The sequence below is a fragment of the Botryllus schlosseri genome, chromosome 1 (assembly GCF_051294905.1).
Source record: "Botryllus schlosseri isolate E-star chromosome 1, Bs_hap1, whole genome shotgun sequence".
Classification (NCBI taxonomy): Eukaryota; Metazoa; Chordata; class Ascidiacea; order Stolidobranchia; family Styelidae; genus Botryllus; species Botryllus schlosseri.
In genome coordinates, this window is record NC_137236.1 from 26,079,921 (window position 1) to 26,102,827 (window position 22,907).

At 40.3% G+C, this 22,907-nt stretch overlaps 3 long non-coding RNA genes across 3 annotated transcripts in view; all 3 read right to left on the reverse strand.

Moving 5' to 3' along the window:
• Positions 1-22,907, reverse strand: part of LOC145445951 (uncharacterized) — a 146,169-nt gene that overhangs the window by 113,262 nt on the left and 10,000 nt on the right. The window lies entirely within an intron of this gene.
• On the reverse strand, positions 7,343-9,386 carry LOC145445933 (uncharacterized). The gene is made up of 3 exons (XR_013917150.1): positions 9,236-9,386; positions 8,135-8,213; positions 7,343-7,460 (listed from the first exon to the last, which is right to left on the reverse strand). It is a non-coding gene; the product is annotated as an uncharacterized LOC145445933 (long non-coding RNA).
• Positions 15,352-21,956, reverse strand: LOC145445940 (uncharacterized). Its single transcript, XR_013917152.1, has 3 exons — positions 21,760-21,956; positions 21,607-21,700; positions 15,352-15,446 (listed from the first exon to the last, which is right to left on the reverse strand). It is a non-coding gene; the product is annotated as an uncharacterized LOC145445940 (long non-coding RNA).

Sequence of the window (22,907 nt, forward strand, 5' to 3'; positions counted from 1 at the left end):
AACAACAGAAACACGCCTGCATATGTCAAGGCTGTCAATTATAATTACCTGTGGTTTTTTATCGCTATTACGAGGTATTTGAAAGTCAAAATGTCGATTTTTCGGTAGTATGTATGTGGCATTAATTTTGTTAACTTTGGCGGAAATCAAAACGTGATTTTATCGCAACATTCAAGTTGATATAATCTATTTTATTCTTATAGGTGACGACGAAACATTCTTCATTGGCATTCTTAGCTTAGCTTCTAGTACACAACAAAACAAGTTGAAAAATTTGAGTTTTGAGCGTATGTCTCATAGGTCTTGTCGTCGTGTGCCATTGGACCCACCGGGTGGGCACCGATGACACGTTCGAGCAACAAATTTGAAACGATTATTATAAATATTTTTTGAAAAGGAGGAAATCCATGTAAATGTCCGCGATAGGTAGAGCTTGTATCAAAGTGTTGATACAGCAGAAGATCCGCCATCCTCGGCCGAAGATTTGAGGGCCAGAGATCATTTTGCAATTTTGATCCATCGGCACCACATCTCCCCTACATCAGTAGAATGGTAGCTTGAAATAAAGTATCCTCCTCTGCGAGCTCGTTTTAATGGCCTGTAGGACATCGGACGACGAGATAGCGTAATGGTGAAGCACCCGGCTTCCTTATCGTGAATTCAATCTCCGGTCGGGTGAGGCCAAATAATTGAACGCGGAACTTGTAGGCGCTCAGCACTCTGGTAAAGCGTGGAAAGGAAAAATGGCGGTGTTTACCCGGTTACTTATAAAATGGTTGCTTCGCGGCTCCGTCTTATAATCCAGGCGTTCTTAAACAGAGGTACACGTACCCCCACGCATTCGCGGGAAGATTTTAGGGGTGATGTGGGCAACTCCATTTGGATGCAAAGATAGTCTTTTATATGTAACACTAATAAACAGAGACAAATACACATAACAAACAGGCAGTTTGGACCTTTACACGTCGAGGAGCCGTGATGCTTTCTTTTGAGGCTGTGAGAATTCTCTGCAACAATGATGTTAATTTTAATGTGACAAGAGGAAAATAAGTTTAGGCTTACCAAATGCAGCGTTAACTAAAGGCTTAAACCGCAACGATGTCCGCATCATCTACATTTACTGTTTTTGGATTTCTGTTTCTATATAATACAGCCATAAACGGGGCGCAATGGGCTGAAGGTGCGGGAAAATGGGACAGTATTAAAAATTTGACATCGAATCAGTTAGCAATTACCTGATAACTACTGAAGACCAGCATGGATCAGCAGGCGTCAAAGTCCAGTTTTAGTTTAAATCCCGGAGATTGGAATCGTGATGAAACTTTCATGAAGATCGCTGCCGGCTTCTCGATACACAATAATTTATAAAGGGTGGTAAAATAACCTTAAGGTTTTCCATTCATTACGTGACACTCCAAGATATGTTTTTACTGATGTAGTGTTAACTATCGCTGTTCTGCACACTCTTCTGTGAATGTCTATATATTTGGTAAAATCTTGCTTTAGCAAGCAGCGGACCATTGTGCCCCAGCCAAATTCTAAGAATGGGCCCGACCAATTACTGCAGAGCAAAAACACTCAAAAACCTTTAGAATCAAAATCCTGCATCTTAGACAGCATATAGAGCGACTGATAACCAGTGGCGTGGCAGCCACTTGTCGGTTTTGGCTCTACGCCAGGCCTGCCAGGGCAGTGATGAGCATCGGACGGACTCGGATAGGGTTCGGGCCGGATTTTGCAACATTTTGAGACAGTCGGATCGGATTTGGTATCTATTACAGATTTTGTTTCGTATGTTTTCGGACAGTTGTAACTATTGCTTCGTATATCTATGGATAGTTCGGACCAGAAGTGGCTTTTGATTTTAAGTCAAAAGAAAAAATCGTCCGCTCGACAACCAAACACAGACGATATTACAAGACGTGATAGGACTGGTGGCACTCTAAAGCTGTTCTGTCAAAGGTCCAAGCAAATATAAATCAGTTAACCCTAATCTTAGAATTTGTGAAGACTTTACTCTGCTCAAATGTACGATTAAAATTCTTCGGAAAAGTTATTCGATTAAGATTTTTCAGATTCTGTACGGTAATATTCGGATTCGTGTGGATTTTTGGTTGATATTGTTCGGATTCGGACGGATAGTTCGTCAGAGACTCGAGCTGTCGGACGAATTCGGATTCTCAAAAATCAATATCCGCTCACCATTAGGCCAGGGGTGGTAGGCCGCAAGGGGGCGGCAAAATGAGACTTCACAGTTCACACAGCACGGGGAAATGGCTACAATCACGAGCTAATTTGTTACGATCTCCATTTGTGCGTAGCAGTGAAACCACGTATCATCGCAATGCAACAACGCTTGATGTTTTACAGTGGTTAGCTAAATCACACCTATATACTTGATTCGACACAATATCTATGCTTGTGTCTGGAACTTAATCTTATCGTTGGTGCTTCAATTACGAGCTGTGAGAGGAGTTTCTTGAAGCTCAAAATGATTATGTCGGATTTACGTTCCATACAACGAATGACGATCGACTATAAGCTCTATCGATTCTTTCTACGGAACTGCAATAAATGATGTGTCTTGAACTCGGAATTAGTTTGATTTGGGCTGAAACTCCCAAGTTTCAACAATGGCTATAATCCTAACTATATATTTATATTTTAAATGTCGTCCTTGTGTCGTGCCCTCCACAGTCCACACATTGATGCTGTTATTTGTCTGATACCGAACCTTTCACTAATCAGAAGATCAACTGGGGTAATGGACTGAACTAGGCACCGAAATCGCAAAAATATCAACGCGCTGCGTGCCCCTAGTGCATATAATTAAAAAATGTATAACTGGAATTTTTTTCGCGCTCGGCGCGATTTACTTCAAGCTCGTAAATTACACACTGCTCTAGGGTTTAGTCCGAATTCCGTATTTAAGAAGTGTCTCAACACTCTTGCTCTTTTCGAAATTTTTTGATATGACGATAAGGGGGCGCGACAACTTTCACTATCATCAAGGGGGCGTGTCGAAAAAAGTTTGGGAACGTCTGCAATAGAAAGAGACAACGTTCAAAAAATATATTTTGACAATATTAAAGCTGATTTTGTTTCAGAGAAAGCTCGCTAAGTTCAATTTTAAGGCGGCTATTGATATTTTGTTTGCCAAATACGTTTGTTCTCTATTTTCTGTCCTTTTTGGCCTTAACCCTGAGAAAGTGAGCCTTCTCTCTTAAGCAATATAAATATTCTGAGGAACCACACATTATTTGCCATTATCTTTATTGGGAAGATTGCTTAAACATGAAACTATTTCAAAATTTGTTGCAGTCGACATAGGGCGGCATTTTCAACGAAATCCAGGGGCGGAAGCATCTGCTCCTACGCCACTACTGATATTTCTCTGTCTAAGCCAGGGGTGTCAAACAAACGGCCCGCGGGCCGTATCAGGCCCGCCAAGCCATTTCATCTGGCCCGCGGACCAATTCTGAGTTGACTGATATATATTTATATTATAAATAACATTCATAATAAATATTGAGAATTTTTGTAGGAATTTTTTCCATTAAATTATCCTTCAAGACAGCAAATGTAGAGCATTTCCATAGGGCACATTATTACCACTACACTGTTGTGTTGTGGTTTCTTTCTAGTTACCACTGGGAAGAAGTCGGTTGAGGCATTTCGAGAAGGCATTGGGTCCACACTAAGTTTAGAGTTTTACTGAAAAATGAAACAAGAAACGTAGTTATTCAAAGAAGCGAAAACTCCAATGCGAAACCGTTATTAGCAGTTTACGTGTAGAATACGGTGGTTATGGAAAAATACAATGCAACTATCCGTGTTTGCACTGTCGTGTCACTTTTTACTCAAAAGGTGCCCGCCCTCCCGAATCGCCATTGTTTGCGAATAGTGTTGCTACTTGCTAGAATAAAGCCCTATGATCCCGGGCAGACATGGGGTAATCGCGATTAGTAATCGTAATCGATTACGACGATTACAGCATTTTCAAGTAATCGTAATCGCAATCGATTACATTCGAAAAAAATCCAAAGTAATCGTAATCGTAATCGACTACTTCACATATTTAATCGATTTATTTGTGAAAGAACGATTACTTTTTATTTGTACAATGAATATGACATTACCGAACATTCGTGAACAACGAAGAGATGTTATACCAGGTTATTGATAGCGTAAACGGTTGATTTTCAAACGCCACTGCTCATTATTACGTCAGAAAGATTAGCTTTGCTCGTCCTTGCGTAAGAAGTATGCAGTGCACGCGTAGTTAATATATATTCGATGGTCATTGTTGTGTTATTGTTAGAACAGTGTAAGCCATGCTGTATATCATAGGCTTACCATACGTCCTCTTTTAAGAGGATTTGTCCTCTTTTTTGACTTTTTTGAAAGTGTCCTCGGAGGACGCCCTTTTGTCCTCTTTTTTGAGATTTTGTCCTCTTTTTTGAAAATTTAGGTCATACTTAGAGGAAATCGCGAGTGATATGCCACAAATTAGCGCAGAAGTGAAGCTCCGGCGGGTATTTCGGAGGGAAAAGGGGTGATTTCAGCTCTGAGCGACAAAAAGACCTTTATTTTTTTTTTTTTTTTTTTTTTTAGTCATCCACCTGGCAATGTGGAGTGAAAGACGTGTTTTTGAGCTCTGAGCGGAAGTGATGACCTTTTTTTTTTTTTTTTTTTTTTTTTTTAGTCATCCGATCATGATGCGGGTGAAATTTGCCTGTTTTTGAGAATTCTTCTCCAGTTTTGCTTGTCTGAAATTTCTGAAAAAGTGTCCTCTTTTTTCATTTCCGAAATATGGTAAGCCTAGTATATCAGGTTATCAATACACTCCAGACGCCACTACCTCGCAGCAAGATAATAATCACCACTCTGCCTAGTTTCAAATAGTAACTTATGTAGCCTATTGATGTTTGGTTATGCTTAGTTAAACGCAGTTTGACCGTTGCTGCTTGGTGAGCAGTAGGCCTATCTATATAGTATATACGTATGTATTGTACGTACACCGGACAAAGATTTGAAATTTTGTACTCAAAATAAAACATTATGATGGTTAAAATCAACAGCTGCTGATATATATTATAACCGGCCCGTTCTTTGCTGTTTCTCGTAACGGCAGCTTTCAGTATCTGTATTGAGTGAAAGGTAGAATTTAAAGTTCACTTTATCTTATTCTCATATGACTCTACTTGAAACGGGCGCCAATCGTTATTTCATAATTCTTCACTCAAGATTTATATCTGTCGCCAAGGCCTTCCACTTATACACCATGTTAGCGTGGGTTGTAGGCACAATCAGGACCAATACAGCAATTCGTCCCCCACTCCCAACGTTGGTATTGGTAGGGTTGTAACAAAGTCACAATGTTCCGAGTCACAAGTCAATCGCACTTTCATAGTTTTGACTCGAGTCAAGTCGAGTTATTTTCAATTCACTCGCGAGTCAAGTCCGAGTCCAAGTCAGCTAGTATAGGGACGAGTCCGAGTCATAGTGTTTGACTCGTGTACGATGCCAAGTCGTTATGTTCACAGATCACTTTTAAGATCAATCCGGTTCAACCCCCTCTTTTCAACTCTGCTCGAGTGATATAGAATGGCTCGTATTCATAATATAGTAATTTTCATCAGCTTTCACAGTTTACGGCCCTATTTCCAAGTATCATAACTGATAGACGAAATACAAATAATGTGGTAACTTTACTATTCTTCGAAGTTACGTGGAATCTCTGTCTTGTCCGTTCCAGTCTCGAGTCATATGACTTGGTTCGAGTCATGCAAAATGACTCGAGTACAAGTCAAGTCAATATAAAAATTTACGCATTTTAAAAATGACTCGAGTCAAGTCTAGTAACCAAAACATCGCGACTCGAGTCGAGTCATGACTCGAGTCATTACAATCCTGGATGTTGGGCCCATAAGGTGGTCAGTTTTCAAGTTGATGACTGAATTTCGTCACTAATATTGCTAATTGCATTATATTGCTATTCATTCCGATTTACTGGTAGAGCTGGGGGCACGTAATTCATAATTATAGCATCATGTATGTTGTTATAATTACTTTATTGTTTGTTGTTGATTCGTGACCTCCCGTCTTTTATATAATCAAAAGATACTGTTGTCGCCCAATCGTAGCAGACTAAAAAACAATTTTGTGAGACGCACACACCAATTATCATGTCTCCATTCCTCTGTTAGTGCCCCGGGTGGCATTTGCATTGTTGGGGCTCAGATTGGAAGGAACGGACTATTCGTCACGCCCACAGAGCGCGGCTACTGACAACGGACACATACCAAAAGTTTTGGCACAAAGCACACTTTGTGGAGTTGTATGTTGGCCCGAATTGCACACGTCTTTTGGTGTGTCGTGGCGGAGCAATGACCGCCACCGAAATGCATATTCCTATAAATTATGCTTGCTTTTTTCTTGAGGGGGAGAGGTAAGCATTTCAAAATCAAGCTATTTAGAGTCATTACATCCCGAAGCTCGAAGAAAATTTTCAAGGTAATTTACTCTATAATAATTTATGTTGATTTACGAAATACTTTTGAGTCCCCTTAGAGCTCGCTCCCGGTCCTATTGGGAAGTTTGGGGTGTGGCAGTTACGGATGTGGCAATAATGCAAATCGTTGGGTGCGAAATTAGTTCTAAAAAGCAAAACAAATGTAATCGTGAGTAATCGTGATTACTTTTGAAATATAATCGTAATCGTAATCGACTACTTCCTGATTTTGCTGTAATCGTAATCGTAATCGTGATCGCGGGATTAACAAGTAATCGTAATCGCAATCGATTACATTCGCGAAGTAATCACCCCATGTCTAATCCCGGGTACAATGCAATATACTATTAGATGTATAAACTAGAAAACAAAGTATTAAAGTGAAAAGTTAGGGCATGATTTTGGAATCAGTTGACTGGTGCGGCCCGCGAGCGATTCGAAGGTTTGAATCAGGCCCGCGACGCTATTTGAGTTTGACACCCCTGCTAAGCTGTGTACTAATTTCAAGCACAACAAACGAAATATGCCATCCAAAACACGATCGAAAGCTAGCAATGTAATTTTACGCAGGCTAGCAAAATTAAGAAACTTGTCATTTTCTCTCACATACGGTGACCATGGAGAAATGTTAGTAAGCGAGAGTAGTAGTAGCAAGCTATCATGTTCGTTAATTGCTAAATAACTAGAAATATTTAGCAGTGTATAAATGCAACAGCGTCGGTGCAAATATTCACCGCGGAACTGTCAAATATACAAAGATCAGCGAAAGCCATGATCAAGGATGAAAATCTCTAGCATTAGAGAAGAGTTAACTGTACAGCCATTGAATACCACGTTTCAATAATTTTTATTACATGCATGATGGATGTATAGTGCAATCACACATCAACTATACGTAGCCATTTGTTCTGTGATTTTGTCCGCAGCTTTGCGTTGTTATCCAATTCTGCAACAAAAAGAAAGTGACTTATATAGTTCTCGTAAATTCCTCAATTAAAACGGGTCGATGCAGACAAATACATTTGAAAGCAATTTCTGTTTTGCGTATCTTATGCCTAGATATTCGTTCCAATTAAAGTGGATTTGATTAGAAAGATGACCTTTTTTTTTTTTTTTTTTAGTCAACCCGCCGGTGATTACAGCCTGTATGCCCAATTATCGGTGCACAAAATTTGGGGGGCGATGATCGGTGTTGACCTTGAAAAGGGGGCGATGGGTCGAAAAAGGTTGGGAACCACTGGATTATACCATAAAAAGACGACAACGTCACCACTAAAATCAAATCGTACATGACAGATAAAATTTGAAAATTACTGTTGTTCATACGTAATGGGACGAACCTGAGTGTTCCTTATGGTACACATAAGTATACCTAAATACCTGCCGATGATATAACTGAGTCGACAAAAATAGAATTGGTGACACGATCTTCTTTGTTAAATGATTCGTTTTCATGTTAATTCGTATTGTCATGAATCAATTTATTCTTAGATGCCTAGATACCAGAATTCACTCGATGCGACTCGCAGCCTAATACTTGATCCAGAATCGAGTCACTCAGTTGTTCTCAACTTAAGTCGTAACAATGGTAGAAAATTGACAAGAGAATATTCATCTCACGGATAAGTACACCTTTCACGGATGCACATGCCCCGAAGAAACCAGCCCTGATCACAATCGCTATTGACGTAACACGGCACTGTAAAATATAGGGGAGATGTGGTACCGATGGATCACTGGGACCGAAAATACTTGAAAAATTCTCCATGATAATTCCATGATTACCGTCCGTGAATTTGTCTACAATTACATGCTGACAGAATCTTTCCTCACATGCAAAAAAATTCGACCTGCGTAAGTTCTGGGGTCTGTGACGAATGATTTACGTTTTAGGGGGTGTAAAGTAAATTTGGATAGACATTTGCATTTTTCTATATCAAATTTCAGACTAACAAACCCGCCATAATTTTTGATGTGAAGTATAGGGCTTGTATCAGGCTATATGATGGCACATATTTTTTGAATCAATACCATCCTCGATTGGACTATTTTCAAGTCAATTACAATATTTATGGGGTGGGGGACCTATGATACCATAGCCAAATCAAGCAAAATAGATGGACCAACTAATCACTTAACAACAGAAACTCGCCTACATATATATAGGGTGTAAATAATAGTCACCTGTGGTGTTTTATCGTTATTACGAGGTATTTGAAAGTCAAAATGTCGATTTGCGGGTAATATGTATGTGGCATTAATTTTGTAAGTTTAGGCGTAAATCAAAACATGATTTTAGGCCAACATTTGAGTTGATATAATCTATTTTATTCTTGAAGGTCGCGACGAAACATTCTTCATTGGCTTGCTGTAGCTTAGCTTACAGTACACAACAAAACAAGTTAACAAATTTGAGTTTTTGAGCGTATGTCTCATAGGTCCCATGGTCGTGTGCCATTGGACCCACCGGGTGGGTACCGATGACACGTTCGAGCAACAAATTTTAAACGTTCATAAATATTTTTTGAAAAGGTGGCTATTCATGTAAATGTCCGCGATAGGTAGAGCTTGTATCGAAGTGTTGAGACTGCAAAAAATCCACTATTCTCGGCTGAAGATTTGAGGGCCAGAGATCATTTTGCAATTTTTGATCCATCGGTACCACATCTCCCCTATGTCTTATGAGTCGAACATAGTGTATGACAAAGGATAATTCCTTACCCGCCGTGGCAGCCTGAAACATAGCCAATGCGAGGACTGCTATGGATATAGTGAACAGCTTCAGGTTCAACATTTTCACGTGTGAATAAGGCTAAATACAACGACAGATGTCATACCAATAAATAATACTAAGTATGCACAGGTAAGCCTAAAGACATTATAACGCATGAAGTCTGAAATTGACCTGCATTTTCACGCCCTAATAAGTCTAAATATAACGGAAAATGTCAGACCAATAAATTCTGCAGTACTGGGCTTTAGATTATTAGCTAAAAAAAACATTTCTCAGCATCCCACAGGTACTATCACGTTGATATCAAAAGACCAGCTCAAGTGTTTAAATCAAGACGACCCTATAACGTATGAAATCTAAAATCGACGAGTTTATATGTAATCGCTAGGCTACATTGCGATGTAGATAATACGACACGAATTAGTCTCGACACACGGTCGAGGGTCATTGGTTATACGTAAGGTGAAGTGTCCAATAAGTGTTATGTAACTCACATAGCCGATTGCCCTATATACATGATGTAGTCATCTATGCATGAATGGTGATTCATTCATGATACCTTACCGTATGAAAATCCGATATCTATCGCGTGCTTACAAATCAATAAACTGCGGCCACCTGCTACAAGGCCGGTCAGCTACGTGGTAATATTTTCATAAATATCATCTGGGAATCCAATTCCATATCTGACACGGTATATTACTAGCATTCATTTTCACGTGGATGATAATAGTTCGATGTCCTTCCAACAAAGTCAAGATTCACACATGGATTCAGAGAAATCGAAATCCGCATCAGATTCAAATCGAACATACATTTCAAAATACCCATTGGCAACTACGAATAAGAGTTAGGGGGGACATCAATATATCCGCCATGAGTAGTGATTTGATTGGATTTTACAATTTAAAACAGCACAGGTGAACGCGCGTCCACGAAGGCTAACAAAGAAAGAGAATGATTAGGTAACCACGCTATTTTCTCTGTACATATCCCAGTCATCCTTTTCCTTATCTGGGACTGTCAAATACTAGGGGGAGGAAACCAATTTCCAGTTTCTTTGCAATATGTTTCTGTGTATTGTGCTGTGATATTTGTTTCCGTCAGATTTCGGAAAAGTATTTCATTCTTTATTAGGTGCAATAAACTGAGGTAAACAAATATGTTTGTTCAAATACATTATACTGAAATCACAATTCCGTTTTCAACCAATCCTGGCCAGATTAATCTATTCACTTCAGGACCAATATATGCCTGAAGTACGGAAACATAACCAGTATCCACATTGGAGATTAGTGCCAACGGAAAACGTGACTAAAGCGAGAGAAGAAATGTAGGATCGCTTCTCATTGGTCGCGCCCACTCGATACCGTTACACGCTATGATGAGGACAGTCTCTCGATTTGCAGTAAATAGTCACAAACCGTTCATGCGCATCATAACAAACGATATGGAGTTCGAAGATGAGGTATTCAGAGCGGCTTGGTAATTTGGTTGCGTCCAGAATCCAGATGCTGTCACTTCTGGCTGTATAGTGTGAATGGCAGAGGTTGTCAAATGGGTCAGCGTTGCTACTCAATTGGAAGTCGTAAGAACGCCGTAAATGCATACTCAAGTAGAAGTAATGGTCAAAGTATCAGAATGTATAATACCTGTCTAAACTACTTCAAGTGGAAGCAAGAACTGATTGGTTCGAAAGGTTATCAAGGAAATAAACTAGAAAAGTAGATTGGGCAGTGGGGTCGCACTCTTTTTGCAATTATCCGGATGGTGTCTACTTCCGAAATAACAAGATATGTATTCGTGACTGAAAAGAAATGAACACTATAAATAGGCGCAGTGTTCGAACACATATTTAGTTTCCGCAATATAGAATGCAAAATTGCCCAACATTACTCTCTACTTTCTACTTCTACTCTACTACAAAACCCAATGCATAAAAATATAATAGTGCTGTTTAGAACTGTTTGCAGAAGTGAAAGTACTATATCACTGGAGTCAGTACTGCAAACAGTCAAAATATGTTTGAGATATTTATTTGCTCCTAGTCTCAATTCATTAGTTGTGCGGTAATATACCGTGTTGAACTCGACAATGATATAATTACAAAGATCGTAACCCCGGTCTTAATTCGGGCAGATGATGATGTCGGATGACCCTTCCTGTGGGCTCCTTTGATACTGTCAAATTTGTGGCAAGGCTAATCAAACTATACAATTGAAATGTCTCTATCTGCTAGAAGATGTGTCTGCGAATATCGCGTGAGAACTTGACTGAAACAATTTTGATTATAAGAGGTGATGACGTGTGTATCTCTTGTGACGTGTTATGCCCGGTATCGCCATAATGCAGAATCAAAACAGGCATGCATAAAGTCGTGTTTTTTTATTGTGAGATCGCATTGCATTTGTTTATTGTCACATTTGTTTCACAGCATGCCTAATCTTCACATGTTTACTGTGCATGTGTGTCGTCTAGCACGGCGAGAGATGCCATGTATTGTGTAGTTATTTAGGCTAGGACAAATTGAGTAACTTAATGATTCCATTCCGATTTGAGTGTCAAACAATAAGTCGTGTCCGCTAAATTATCAGAGAATCAACCACTTAGAAGTGAGCCGCTGTGTTATGAGCTTCAGGGAAGGAATATCATATTAACTTATCAACGTGTTTTACATCATTTAAGGAATATCAAGATTGCTATGGATCACATCAGAACTCAACCTTTTAGTCTTTGCCGACCCCTCAACCGATACGGACTCCCGCAGACACTCGAAGTTTTAGTTCACATTTAGCTCAATTATCGTGCTAGTTATAAACTAACAAAATGACTTTTCTTGAAAATTATTCATACTATACTTATGAATGAATTAGGTTAATTTTTACTATTTCAAAGCAGGGTCATATGCGACCGCACAGTAAAGTTCATATGATCTTTACGCCTGCCTCGCGTCCTTTTGCAGGTGCTTTTGCTGCCAGATCTCCACAGTTCGCCACTCTTTTCCTCTAGGCTTCTCAAGGCGCTGTATTTACAGCGGGATCAGCGATGAGGAGCCCAGATAAACCTACGACACATAGAAACACGGCAGAGCCAACCATTGGTGTCGTGACTGCAGTGTTCAACCAGCTGCACCACTCGCTTCCCCATCAAATTCAAATCTTTTACCGTGCAAAACCTTTTCTGTCCTGTGCAACTGACAATTACAGGATAGTAATAACAACAACAAAGTGACGACTGACCAGTCTTGAGAATAACATCAAAGCCGTTAATTTATGCAAAAATTGGGAAGACTTTTATTAATTTAAGAGTTTGTAATTTAGCCTAAGTGTTGAAAATCCGTTTCTACAAAGAAAGGTGGAGGCGAGTGTAACAAAACGCATAAAGCTTCCTACGACACATTTGGGTATGATCGCAACAAATATGGCACCAAAATTTACAAACTAATTTTTTATTGAACATATAACGTCAGGCCTGGTCCTTTTTATCTCGCAGCTCATCTTGAAGTTGGAAAATGGTTATGTATATCACAGGAGAAAAATTTTCATAAACATTTCGAAGTCACCGTGATTGACTAATCCAACTTTTTTTTTGCACAATCCCCAACAAAACACCTCTATACAGCAAAATATTTGTATCAGTAGGCTGTTGGCAATTTAGCAACTAAATGAGTCTGCACAGTAGGATATTTCATCTCAGTCGCAGATTCTCTATATGTGAGTTCTACATGTAATGAAGCGAAACTGCCTCGTGATTTTCCTATTTTCAAATAAAATGAGGTTATCAACTATTTTGTAAATTTATTCGCGGACCCCTGAAAATGCTTCGCGGACCCCCGGTTGAGAACCACCGGAGTAAAGCCATTTCCGCCATTGCGGCGTTGTTCAAATTCGACTTGTTTCGCCACAAATGATCGGTCACGATCATGAAACAGCGGGGCAGCGGCTTGGTGCGTGTCCGTCGCAGTTCGAAGGGGGGCGCGATTGAGAAAGCGCAAGGTGTCAAAATCGGAATTAGGTAAGTGTCGATATACTTATCAGACCTTTTACGGCTGTTTGTTCGGTGGTGTGAACTATGGAACTTTCATGGGCGACATTTATGGGTTACAAATCGAAAATTTCCCTCTACCAATAGCGACCTGTTCTTGTATCTGACTTGCAACCAGAGCCCATGGCTCACATGAGAACCGTATTTGCGTGGTGTATATAGTTCAAGTGTATGTACGTTGTACAGTACACTATACGGGGTTGTGTCGTATACTAACGAAATCTCAACAGCTGTGCGAGTGCGAGGCGATATGAATCCGTCAAACGCGTAATATAATTTGTAGCTTCTTCTTTGAAAGTCGCACAAACAGCGTTTGTGCAAATATTCCCCTCACAACTGTCAAATATTCAAAGATCATCCAAAGCTATGCTTGGGGTTGCAGTGCAGTCCACACTCATTCAATAACACTTGACAGTAATTTGTAATATGTGCATTAGGGTTGTCCAAAATTTAGAAAACCTCAAAAAGTCTCCGTGATTGTGTCTCATTCTATAGATTATTGATAAAAAACAACAAATAGCCTGAAAGAAGCTTACAGGAAAGCCGTTAAGATTTCGGTCAAAGCGTTTGAAAGTAGCTGCTCAAGAATGGGCGTACCACTGACCATAGAACGGTGAGAAGACTAGTAATCAAATAACCACGGCTCTTGATTGGCTAATCGGCTATGCTTTAATGACCACGGCAGCAGTAGCTTGCTGATCAGGTGTTTAAGAAGTCTGCTACCGGCGGGGATTCTGAGTGCGCATTGTTAATGGTTTGGCAGGTGATGATTTGAGATTAATTCAGGACATGTTGAGGTACGAAATACATGATGAACAAACAACACCTGCTTCACAGAAGCTTTTACAGCATGACTGCTTCATTGTGAAGGAAACGGCTGAAGCCTACATGTCGTGTTTTCATCGAGAGAAAGCAAAGGCGCTTATGCAAGTGTTGAGCGAATTCGCCGTTTCAGTACGGATCCACCATCAGTGAATACAAATATATAAAGCTTAACAATGACACTATACGTTGTGTGATCTTATTGGGCTGAAGCTGTAGTATATAGGTGACGATTTGAATGCTCTAGGGATTGGCGGAATCAGCCGGTTATGCTTGGCCCTTATCAAATGCTTACAAGAAATCGAATGCACTTGCGGGCGTTAATGTCTTTAATGATAACGCAGAAAAGAGGGGGTAATGTACGCACACTCGCACAGACTGTGATGGATATGGTATGTCAAAGTCCTTATTGATCCCGCAGAAAAAGGTGTAAAGAAAAGCACAGACTATGCTGCATATAGTATCCAGCATAGTTTGGATATCATATCCAGCATAGCCTGTGCTTACCTTAACCTCTTTTCTGCAGGACTTTGACAACTCTTATAAGTGAATTCAATTTGCTTCAAGTATAACTGCCAAGCATAACCAGCCATTCAGTCGATCCCTAGAACCTTCAATACTTCACTATATTCTACAACTTGGATCCAATAAGATCACACAAAGTATAGTGTCATTGTTAAGCTTTATATATTTGTATTCACTGATGGTGGATCCGTACTGAAACGGTGAATTCGCTCAACACTTGCATAAGCACCTTTGCTTTCTCTCGATGAAAACACGACATGTAGGCTTCAGCCGTTTCCTTCACAATGAAGCAGTCATGCTGTAAAAGCTTCTGTGAAGCAGGTGTTGTTTGTTCATCATGTATTTCGTACCTCAACATGTCCTCAATTAATCTTAAATCATCACCTGCCAAACTACTAACAATGCGCATTCAGAATCCCCGACGGTAGCAGACTTCTTGAACACCTGATCAGAAAGCTGCTGCTGCCATGGTCATTGAAGCATAGCCGATTAGTCAATCAAGAGCCGTGGTTATTTGATTACTAGTCTTCTCGCCGTTCTATGGTCAGTGGCACGCCCATTCTTCAGCAGCTACTTTCAAACGCTTTGACCGAAATCTTAACGGCTTTCCTGCAAGCTTCTTTCAGGCTAATTGTTGTTTTTTATCAATAATCTATAGAATGAGACACAATCACGGAGACTTTTTGAGATTTTCAAATTTTGGACAACCCTAATGTGCATGATAAAGGTATACGTGATATCAAAAGTCAATTGTAAATAGCCATTGGTCCTCTGATTTTGTCCGCAGCTTTGCGATGTTATCCACCTCTGCAACAAAACAAAAGAGACATAGTTCTCAGTAATTACTCAATTAAAACGTAGCAAGCTAGACAAAACATTTCAAGTTTTGTGTATTCAGATCAGACATGGGGTAATCGCGATTAGTAATCGTAATCGATTACGACGATTACAGCATTTTCAAGTAATCGTAATCGCAATCGATTACATTCGAAAAAATCCCGAAGTAATCGTAATCGTAATCGACTACTTCCCATATTTAATCGATTTCTTTGTGAAAGAACGATTACTTTTTATTTGTACAAGGACTGTAACATAAACTGAACACTCGTGAACAAGAAAGAAATATTATACCAGTTATTGAGAGCACAAACGTCTGATTTTCAAATGCCACTGCTCATTATTGCATCAGAGGTAGCCTATTGGCTCTGCTCGTCTTTGCGTAGGAATTGTCCACACATAGTAAATAGATATTCGATGTACATTAGTGTGGTTGTAAAAAACCCACCGCGTGCTGTATATCGGTTTATCAATACATTTCAGACGCCACTACCTCGAATCAGGATAATTAATCATAATCACCTCCCTACCTAAGTTAAAATAGCAACTTTTGTATTGATGCTTGGTTATGCTTAGTTAAACTATAGAATGTAATAGTTTTAATTCTATAGTTAAATGCAGTTTCACCGTTGCTGCTTGGCGAGCAGTAGGCCTAGGCCTATATGGTACGAACGTAGAGCAGACAAAGGTTTAAAATTTTGTACTCGTCAAATAAAGCATCATGATTTCCACAACGAAGCATTAAAATCAACAGCTGCTGATATATATCATAACTGGGCCGTTGTTTTGCCGTTTCTCGTAATGGCAGCTTGCATTACACTATCTGCATTAAGTTGAAGGTAGAATTTTATGTTCACTTTCTGTTGTTCTCATATTATTCTACTCAAAACGGCGCCAATCGCCAATATTTCACAATTCTTTACTGAACATTTGGACCTGTCGGCATAACCACCGACTTATATACCATGTTAGCGTGGGTTGCAGCTAGAATCAGGATCAAAACAGCAAAAGCTTTCCCCAACCAAACTTTGGTCTTGGGCCCCCATCGGGTAGTCAATTTTGAAGTTGAAGATTTATTTTCGTCAATAATATTGGTAATTGCATTTCTAATCCTATCTCAACGCCCGATGGTCAGATTTACCTGAAGAGCGGGAGGGGGGGGGCGTAATTCATAATTATAACATCTGGTATCTTGCAATAATTACTCTATTGTATGTTGTTAATTCGTGACCTCCGGTCTGTTATGTAGCCAAAAGATATTGATTGTAGAGGCCCAAACGGCAGGCTAAAAGAAAAACTTGCGTAAGACGCACACACAAATTGTCATGTCTAATGCTCTGTGGGTGCCCGGGTGGCATTTGCATCGTGGGCTCAGATTGGAGGGAATGGACTGTTAGTCACGCCTACCCAGCGCGGCTATTAACAAGGAAACATACCCTAAGTTTTGGCTAGTGTCTTTCTTTAATAGCACACTTCGTGGAGTGTCATGTTGGCCGAAACTGCATATGTCTTTCGATGTGTCGAGCAGCGGCATTGACTGGCCCCTAAATGCCTATTACTATGAATTATGCATGCTTTATTTCTTGAGGGGGACACGCATGCATTTCGAAATCAAGCCATCTAGAGACATTTAAATCACAAAGCTCAAAGAGAAATTCCAAGTTAATGAAATCTCTCGAAAATACTCTATAATTTATATTGGCTTACAAAATACTTTTGAGTCCCCCCCCCCCCTATTGGGGAATTGGGGGTGCGGCAGTTGTGGATCTGGCAAGAGTGCAAATCATTGGGTGCGAAAAACCATCCTCTGTAAACTGGGCAATGGGTACATTATGACGTAACATGGAATTGTCCCATTTTTTTAAAGACAGTTGTTATATCATTGGGCCTTTCCAGCGCAATCCATGTATTGTCTTCCAATATAACTACTACGATGCCAAATAAATGTAATCGTGAGTAATCGTGATTACTTTTCCAATGTAATCGTAATCGTAATCGACTACTTCACGATTTTGCTGTAATCGTAATCGTAATCGTAATCGCGTGATTCAGAAGTAATCGTAATCGCAATCGATTACAATCATGAAGTAATCACCCCATGTCTGATTCAGATACAACCTATCCATTCGTTCTAATCAATATCAAGGAGTCTTGATGGTACCAAAACATACGCGAAAATTCGTCTAATGATGACATCGTCAACTATAAACTTTGATGTACAGGACATATAAAATTTGACAATTCCTATTCTCCATACCTTCAATGAAGCTGAGTGCTCTTTCGAATACACTTTAGCAGACTAACTTCATCTTAAGATATAATTGAGTTGACCAAAATTGAATTGCACGCTTTTCCTTGCTAGATAGTTCGTTTACATCTTAACTCGTGTTGTCATGAATCCCCTTTATCTTGGATGCCTATCAACGAATTTCCAAGGCAAGGCACATATATGCGGCGGTCATAACTAGGGATGGGCAGCACAATGATTCGAGTAGCCAAATCTGAATCGAGTATCATTTCTAGTTTTGATAGTGTGTTTCCATCGTGGAATCCTTAAAATGTCTTTTGGTCATATCGCAGCATACTGAACATGTACCACCCTGGGCAGTGGTTCTCAATCGGTGGCGAATTGAATGGTTCCTGGAGTGGGAATAGACGCACTTGTTAAACATTATATGCAGGACAGTCTAAATATTTACGGCTACACATGCGCGATTACCGTTACCAGTTAACTGATCTGATGGGATGTATGTATCGAAAATTATATTGCGTGCTGTTCACAAAAACTCATTTCAACTGTGGGTAGCCAATGATGGCGTCACAAATGCATGCATCACGGCCAATATGACGTGAAATAAAGCTTTCGCTAAATTTTGCGGGTTTCTGGTATCGGTTCACTATACCTTTTATGTCACAGCTATAGCCTATTGTCTTGCTTAATGGTGTGGTTGTGTGTCTTGGGTACTGAAACAAGCAATTTGCTTCTCCGTAATGACAAAAGTTAAAAGGAAATACGACGATAGTTTTGGGTAGGGGGGGAATGAAGACTCGGAATATTTCTGAAGGGGGGAATGAAGACAAAAAGGTTGAGAACCATTGACCTAGGGTTACCAAACGTTCTCCTTTAGAATGATTTGTCCTCCTTTTTCAGCAAATTGAAAAGTTCCTCCGACGACGCCTAAATGTCCTCCTTTTTGGCAATTCGTCCTCATTTACAGCTTATCAGCTATGGGCTTATGGACAGGGTCGATAGAATATCTACAAACATGACGAGAAACAGATAGCGCGGACGTTCGAGCGGGTCATTCGGGAGTCAGAGTGCCGACCTTTTTTTTAAGTCAACGCAACAAAATTTCTAGAAAATATTTCAAAATCATATGTTTTCAATTTCGTTAAACTAACTTTTATGATTTTTAAAAATGCGTCCTGCTTTCCGGATTCCAAAATATGGCAGCCCTAGTAACACCAAGCTAGAAGCTGCGTGCTCACGTTAATGGAAATGATATATCTTTGAAGTCGTAATCAAGCAAAAGTATTGCCATAAAGTGCAATGAATAGACCTGGTCGAAAATACCAAATTATATTTATTGTGACGTAAAACTGGCATTATGCGACTCGCAGCCTAATACTCGATCCAGAATCGAGTCACTCAGTTGTGTCAAAACATAGTGTCCTATATGGTGTCGACACAAGCAAATCGCACGGTTCAATGAAATTGTATCACGTCACAGTTTCCATTTGGCTACAGGCAATTTGACGGAGATTTTTGACCGGCTTGCCGAGCATTAAATTTGATGAATCGGGTATCAATCGAAAGCTGACTCTGCACTGATTACGAAAATATAAATTTTATTCCGCTCGCGGCCCTGGAACCCCCACAATCTGCCCTCAATTATTCATTGTCGAGTAGATTGGCAGTGTGACGCAACAATGAAGTCTGGCGAAACGAGAGACTAGCTCAAGAGCAAGGATGCGGCCGAGCGGCCAGAGTGGGATCAGCTGACGTCGCGGCAATAGCAATGTGCAACCGCGCCACAGAGAAACCATAGTGTCCTATATGGTGTCGACACAAGCAAATCGCACGGTTCAATGAAATTGTATCACGTCACAGTTTCCATTTGGCTACAGGCAATTTGACGGTGATTTTTGACCGGCTTGCCGAGCATTAAATTTGATGAATCGGGTATCAATCGAAAGCTGACTCTGCACTGATTACGAAAATATAAATTTTATTCCGCTCGCGGCCCTGGAACCCCCACAATCAGTCCCCAATTATTCATTGTCGAGTAGATTGGCAGTGTGACGCAACAATGAAGTCTGGCGAAACGAGAGACTAGCTCAAGAGCAAGGATGCGGCCGAGCGGCGAGAGTGGGATCAGCTGACGTCGCGGCAATAGCAATGTGCAACCGCACCACAGAGAAACGCTGCGCTGTTGATACTTTTTCTATGCGTTTCGGTACAAGCAAGCACACACCAGCCTTTCCTTGACTTGTAAGGGTAGAACTGGGTCCACGGAATGTATTAGGGCCCTACCTATGATGCCTTAGCCCGCTTGTTGCGTAGGGCTCCCGAGATGCGTGGCGCTGTTGATACTTTTTCTATGCGCTTCGCTAAAAGCGAGCACACACCAGCCTTTCCTTGACTTGTAATGGTAGAACTGGGTCCACAGAATGTATTTGGTCCCTACCAATTTTCGCGAAATCCTTCAGCTGTTAGAGATATTTCTAGTAAGAAAAATATACTTTCAAGTAATAAGATTTACTCGAGACAGCAAATTTAGATAATGTAAATATATCATATTGTAGTAATACAACTACAGTGTTGAGTTTTCACTCTAGTCCCCATAAGCACCACGTCGGTGACCTTGCCAAATTCCGAGAAGGCGAAAAAGTGCAAACTCTGTTGGGCCGGATGGACAATGGACATTCAGTTATTAACAGATGCGAAAAAAATACTGCAAATCCGTTTTACGTAAGTTACATTAGGAATATATATACAGGCTACAGAATGAATATAATTCAAATATCTGTGATACCACTGTATTACTTTTGACGCAAAAGGTCCCCGGCATTCAAAAAAACTATTTGGTGATTGAAAAATGCTAAACCAAATTCCAACGTCAACGTTTATAGTGATATCAGATATATTCCAGTGAAAAACAAAGGTATGAATTTGGTGGTAACATTTTGGAATCATTTGGCAGGTATGGCCCGCAAGCTTTCTAGTAACGGATTGAATCCGGACAGCGATACCAGTTTAATTCGACACTCCCGCTGATAAACTTTATTCAACAATCAACATTTTACCTGTTGCATTCGCGGACCAAGTCCGACCCATACGGATCAAATAAAAGCTTGTAATGTATGCTCATGCTCAATGCTCCTTGCTCACACTTAACCATAAAAGCGACTATAGAAAGTATCGACACCCGCCATCAACAGCGCGACGTGTCTCTGGAGCCCTACGCAACAAGCGGGCTAAGGCAATCGATATCATAATAATCTGACGTATCCAATGTAGACTACTTAGAGTTTAGACGTAGCCTACATATCTTTATCAGCTGAAGGATATTGCGCGAAAATTGGTTGGGCCCTAATAAATTCTGTGGACCCAGTTCTACCCTTACAAGTCAAGGAAAGGCTGGTGTGTGCTTGCTTGTACCGAAACGCATAGAAAAAGTATCAACAGCGCAGCGTTTCTCTGTGGTGCGGTTGCACATTGCTATTGCCGCGACGTCAGCTGATCCCACTCTCGCCGCTCGGCCGCATCCTTGCTCTTGAGCTAGTCTCTCGTTTCGCCAGACTTCATTGTTGCGTCACACTGCCAATCTACTCGACAATGAATAATTGGGGGCTGATTGTGGGGGTTCCAGGGCCATGAGTGGAATAAAATTTATATTTTCGCAAGCAGTACAGCGTCAGCTTTCGATTGATACCCGATTCATCAAATTTAATGCTCGGCAAGTCGGTCAAAAATCACCGTCAAATTGCCTGTAGCCAAATGGAAACTGTGACGTGATACAATTTCATTGAACCGTGCGATTTGCTTGTGTCGACACCATATAGGACACTATGGTCAAAATCAAACCGTAACCACGGTGGATGACGGTCAAGAGAATATTCAACTCACAATGGCGAATCCGGGTAAGTTCACTTTCCAAATAATTCGCAGTAAATCTTAAATATCCCGGTCAGTTTACAATCGCTGTCGACGGAACGCTGTTCTGCAAAATATTCGTCTTGACGAGTCAAGCATGGGGTCTGGTTAAGGATAATTCCTTACCCGCCATGGTAGCCTGAAACATAACGAATGCGAGGGCTGCTACGGATACAGTAAACAGCTTCAGGTTCAACATTTTCAAACCGAAATAAATCTAAATATAACGACAGATGACATATCAATGAATAATACCGCACGCATAGGTAGGCCTACTGATCTTTACTGTATATTGTTAGCTGTAAAAATTATTTCTCAGCATCCCGCAGATACTATCACGCTGATATCAAAAGACCAGCTCTTGTCTTGAATTGCGAAGACACTATAACGTATGAATTTATATATAAACGCTAGTCTACATTGCGATGTTGTATAATCGGACACGAATTAGTCACGACATACGGTCCAGGTCATTTGTTATGTGTGTCGAATAAGTGTCGAATAAGTTCAATATTGTCCGCATAGCCGAGTAACCTATATACATGATGCAGTGTGCATGGGTGGCGATTCATTTGTGTGACCGTTCCGTATTATAATCCTATATTTATAGCGCGAGCATACGAATTAATAAACTGCGACAAACTATGACCTTCTACAAGGCCGGTCTGCTATGTGATAATGTTTTCATAGTTATTATCTGAAGAGCTTCTTGGAGGTAGAAAACTTCAATATACAATTGAATAGTATAATCATTGAAATGAACCCGAATACTTTCGGCTGACACTCGTCAGGAATTATCTTCAGCAACTATAGCAGAGAACTTGAAAGAATATCGTATATCAACAATCGTATCTCAAAATATGTCGTCACCAGCATGACATTTTGAGTAAGAGAGCGTTTAATGTACTATTTTTAGATGGTACACGAACTATCCTTGTTGACACAGCCTTGGCTGGTGTATTTTGATAAAAGTCGACTCCAAGGCACACAAATGAAAGTGTTAACGGCCCCTTCCAAAGACGCGAAATTTCTCATCTCGATAATTTTTCACACAAGCGAGATTATCCAACATATGCTTGCCAATGGCAGAATTGATGACCTTAGATTGTTGCGCATCAAGCTTGATTGGATGAGTCTATGGTGAGCTTTTCATCGAGCGTGAAGCGCGTGTTCTAATAAATCTAGGGACATGCTGATTTATGCGTTCCTGCAAACGCTTTGACGTTCTCCCCACGTAGCCACAATTGCAGTGGAACTTATATTCGTAAACTATA